Here is a 5245-nt window from a genome sequence, read left to right on the forward strand (position 1 = left end):
TTTTACTGCTAGGTGAGAGTGCTAACCACTACACCACTGTGCCGCCCTAAAGCAGCAGCAGTGAATGACGATAGTGAGTGGACATGGGATTTTGACTTACTTGCAAATACCATATTATAAAGTACAGTAGAGGACACAAGCTGTACTAGGTTATAGCTACCTTCAGGTGATTGGATGCTGGCAGGTTTTGGGGACACCCCCCACCCCCCCCACCCTACTTTGGGAGTTCTCAGGTTTGTAGCAAGCAATGCAGAGTGACACAGGAGTAGAAGGGAGGGTGTCCTGTGTCATGTACCGTACTCCAATATATGGAGTTTACAAGTAGGTCAGAATTTCTATTATCTTAATTGTACAGTACAGGACATAAGCTAAGTATTCATAGACCCTAGGAATTATAAAAGCATCCGGTGAGGATCCTTTCTCTTGTCCAAAAATAGAGGCAACTTGTTAAAGAAACCGGAGGCCAGGATATACACACATTGTGTACCCCATCTCTGACATATCAGGTTCAAGATTTCAGGGTGAAGGGCTTGTTCCCCTTGGTCCAAGCAGTGACAGCTGAGGTAATCCACCTTCCAATTGTCCACTCCGGGGATGTGGACAGCAGAGATTGGTGGATAGCGTTTGTCCAACCATAAGATGATCTGGCTTATTTCCTTTAAGGTGATTGACGTAGGCCACAGTTGCAGTATTGCCTTCTTGCACCCCGATTGGGTGCCCTCGAGAAGGGGGGGTCCAGCAGTGCAGATCCAACCTTATCACTCTGAGCTCCAGGGTGTTGATGGGGAGATGGACTTCCTCTGGTGACTAAAAACCCTGATCTGTGAGGGATTAAAACACTCTTCCCCACCCGGAAAGACTGGCACCTGTCGTTATAACCTTTCAGTGTTATGGCAGAAGTGAATTTCCAATTGTCAAGAGTGGGTTGCCAATACACCAAGCTAGGTAATTTCTTGCTTGACTGGATATGTGTATGCCTGGGTAGAAGAAAAAGGAGCATGCTTGTTCCATGCCAACAAGCTTTTGTATTGGGGAGGTATTAAAGAAAATTAGGCAAAATGGGACAGCTTCGAAGAAGGCCATTATGTGACCCACAACTCTCATGGAGAATTTCACCGAGGGTATATCTTTGATCCCTGGCCCCAAGTATGAGTTTTGAGAGAGAACAGTTATCTCTCTGAAAGGAAGATTTTAGCTTGAGCTAGAATAATGCCCAAGTATTCCAGGCAAAGAGAAAATTGTAGTGCAGATTTTTGGAAGCTGATCACCCAACCAAAGGCTTGAAGAATCTGAATTGCACTGTGAACATTCACAGATAGCTAGAAGAGAGATTAGTCCTTCAGAAGTAGATCATCTGAATAACCTGGAACTTGCATGCCCCGAGTACTTAAAAAGGCAAGAAGAGGTGCAAAGAATGGCTAGGCAGTGGCGTCTGACCTCCCAACATCATACTGTGCCCCCCCCCCCCCCAATTAAAATGATTGGCATGACAATTACAGAACGATTTTCTGTAGGCATTCAGCTGCTGAGGGAGAGACACACAGAGGGCATCGCTATGTAATTGCCGTGCGGATCATCCTCCATGTTCTGTTGTGTAAACTTTGCAGGCTGGGTCTTCTGCTTGTCATAATGACAGAAGGGAGAGATAGCTCCAGCAGCAGTGCTTCCACCTCTAAGCCTGCCCCTATGTGTGTGCAAAACAACATCTCCAATCTGTAATATGTGAAGAAGTGCACACAGAAGTAAGATAAGATGCAGGGCTGCATGATGTGCAGTATACAGACTCCTGACAATCAAATGGAGGGGCATATTTGCATCTCATCTCATTAGCCAATAATGCTTTGTTCCTGCTGCAGCCCCTCGCCCCTCTTCCCCTCCCGTCCGCCACATTTTGACTTCAGTTCCAGGATGAAGCCAGAAACAGTCCTCAGCTTGCAGCACCCATGTGAGTTTTTTATTCTTTGTGTTTACTTCAGGGAGGGGGAGAAGGAGGTTCTGCAGCAGCAGGGACAGTCATAGATTTATACTTTTAGTGCAGGTGATGGAGGAAGAGGGGAACAGGACCAGCATTCTCTTATCTATTCATGTTGTCATGTATTTACTCTGTTACCTAACCACCCTGGCACTTCCACCCTAACCTCGCAGTACCACCTAACCTTTCACTATAGCACCCTAACCTGGCACTACCACCCAAACCTGCCACTACCACCTAGCTTGGCAGTACCACCTAACCTGCCACTATACCACCCTAACCTGGCACTACCACCTAGCCTGCCACTACCACCTAACCTGGCAGTATACCACCCTAACCTGGCACTACCAAATAATCTGGCACTACCACCTAGCCTGCAACTACCACCTAACCTGGTGCTATACCACTCTAACCCGGTACTACCAAATAACCTGGCACTACCACCTAGCCCGGCACTACCACCTAATCTGGCACTACCACCTAACCTGGCACTACCACCTAACCTGGCATTACCACCTAGCCTGCCACTAACACCTAACCTGGCACTACCACCTAGCCTGGCACTACCACCTAGTCTGTCACTACATTTCAGTCACCGGCTCTCTGCTCTGCTCTTTGAGTGTTTACTAGAGCCATGGGCTGTGGAGGGAAGGCAGAGGCTGGCTCAGCCTCTCAGGAGAGCCAGGTGCCGGTACAAGCATCTGGGTGGATTGCGTCCATATGGTCAGGATCTTTCCTGAACTTGGACCAGCTGAGTGACATCAGTCGATAGCGGGATTTAGCATGTCACAGGAGTGCAGAACAAACTGTGATCCATAGAAGTCATTACATGATGTGGAAATATGGACTGCCTATTTCACAGCTGTCTCAGAGGAGCCCAAAAGTGCTTATCGCCATTGTGGTCTACTTGAGGCTCCTCTAGAATTAATTGTAAACCAGCAGACTTTTGTGGTCCACATTGGGTGTCAACCCAAGAGAATATGGATAACCCTAAAAGAATGCTGGTTGTACAAGCCTCACGTAGAACACAGTAATGTGTACTATGGGACCCCTCTGAGACAGCTGGGGAATAGGCAGTCCACCTTTCTACCACATATGCTCATCAAACTTGGTGTTTGCAGGGAAATGTAGTTATGGCAGTTAATTTGACATTACATGTCAGTGGCGTCAACTTCACAGAAGTTCCTCTCTACAAGCCACCAACCTTTGAACTGCAGGCATGACAAAGGTGGCCAGGCCGGGGCAGTACAACAGAGGTAAGTTAGGGGTTGGGGTGGTAGTCTAGATTTGGAGGGCTGGGAAAGATGGTGTTAGCATTACTTTAAGTAAGCAGCTGTGCAATAGAGGTAAGTTTGAGGTTGGGATAAGTTGGGGATGGGTATGGTAGTCCAGTTTTGTTCAGTCCTTGTCCGTTAAAGCCCAACTTAGCATTACTGAGGCATAGCTTGCCGATATATCACATTTTTCACATGGGTGCACTTCAATGATAAGATACTCACTGCTTACTTACATGCTTAACCAATTTAATTTATTTTTATTGTAGATCCAGAATTCTTTACATGCGGAGGCTGCAAAAAAGCTGTTCCCTGCGTTTAACTTTCTGGAGCAAAATCTCACCTCTAACAACAATAAATAAGTACACTGTGATTCCATGCCTGACAACTTGCTAATAATGGCTTCATCCCACAACACAGAAGATGATTTCCTGCCTGGGAGAGAATAAGAGACATTGCATTCAAGTTATACAATACGATACATAAATACAGTCACAGTTCTGAAGTTAATATGTTTCATATTTATGGAAACAAAAAAATATATACTATCAGTGACAAATAAGATTCCCATATCTTTGTTATCATTATTCCTCAGGTGCTACAGGCAAGTATGATGATGGAGGACACATAATCTGTACAGGCTCTATACAAACAGACCCAAACTGCATGATTTATTGGTAAAGTACAAAGTGCCAGTAAATAAGTTACTAAGTTACAAGGCTACAATAGTTCACAAAAAAAAAAAAAAAGATATTAACCACTTAAGGACCAAGCCTCTTTTTGAGATGTGTTCTTTACAAGTTAAAAACATTTTTTTTTGCTAGAAAATTACTTAGAATCCCCAAACATTTTTTTTTCTAACACCTTGGAGAATAACCCTTTCATTACTAAGCCTATTTTTGACATTTGGTGTTTACAAGTTAAAATCCGTATTTTTTTTGCTTGAAAATTACTTAGAACCCCCAAACATTATATATATTTTATTAGCAGAGAATCTAGAAAATAAAATGGTGATTGTTTTGATTGCAACTTTATATGAAAAGGGACACTTTCATGAATTAAAAAAAAAAAACGAAACAGTAAAGTTAGCCCAATTTTTTTATATAATGTGAAAGATGATGTTACGCCGAGTAAATAGATACCAAACATGTCATGCTTTATAATTGCGCACACTCGTGGAATGGCGACAAACTACGGTACCTAAAAAGCTTCATAGGCAACACTTTAAAAAAAAATGACGGTTACCAGGTTAGGGTAACAGAGGAGTTCTAGTGCTAGAATTATTGCTCTCACTCTGACGATCGCGACGATGCCTCACATGTGTGATTTGAACACCGTTTACATATGCGGGTGCAACTACCGTATGCGTTTTCTTTGATGCGCGAGCTTGCGGCGATGGGGGCAATTTAATTTTTTATTTTTTTATTCTTATTTATTTTAAATGCAGGTGCAGGCATCATTCCTGTATAACCCCTGAAAGCTGAGTACGCACATCTGCATCCGCTCGGCGGCAAGCGGATAAAATAGTGGTTGTTGCAATCATTTCTGTCACACCACGTGACGGGGCACGTTAAAAAAATATTTTTCTTATTTTTTTTTTAAATGTGTCACTTTTATTCCTATTACAAGGAATGTAAACATCCCTTGTAATAGAGAAAAAAACCATGACAGGACCTCTTAAATATGAGATCTGGTGTCAAAAAGACTTCAGTTCTCATATTTACACTAAAATGCAATAAGAAGAAAAAAATGGGTCTTTAAGACCCCTTTCACACCACACCGCACCTTGCGTCGGCGGTAAAACGCCGCTATTTTTAGCGGCGTTTTACCGCCGGATTTGCGGCGGATTTGCGGTGCATTTCGGCCGCAGGGTTAAAACCGCCGGCAATACGCCGCAATAGCGGCGTTTTGCCGGCGGCATTACAGCGCTGCCCCATTGATTTCAATGGGCAGCAGCGGTGGAGGAGCGGTAAACACACCGATCCTTCACCGCTCCAAA

At 44.0% G+C, this 5245-nt stretch overlaps 1 long non-coding RNA gene across 1 annotated transcript; it reads left to right on the forward strand.

The window, feature by feature from the left end:
• Positions 1 to 268: 268 nt before the first annotated feature.
• On the forward strand, positions 269 to 3808 carry LOC143982131 (uncharacterized). The gene is made up of 2 exons (XR_013274407.1): positions 269 to 1945; positions 3516 to 3808. It is a non-coding gene; the product is annotated as an uncharacterized LOC143982131 (long non-coding RNA).
• Positions 3809 to 5245: the final 1437 nt, after the last annotated feature.

Source organism: Lithobates pipiens, unplaced genomic scaffold (genome assembly GCF_037356315.1).
Source record: "Lithobates pipiens isolate NorthernLeopardFrog02 unplaced genomic scaffold, aLitPip1_a1.2 Scaffold_16, whole genome shotgun sequence".
In the NCBI taxonomy this organism is placed as follows: Eukaryota; Metazoa; Chordata; class Amphibia; order Anura; family Ranidae; genus Lithobates; species Lithobates pipiens.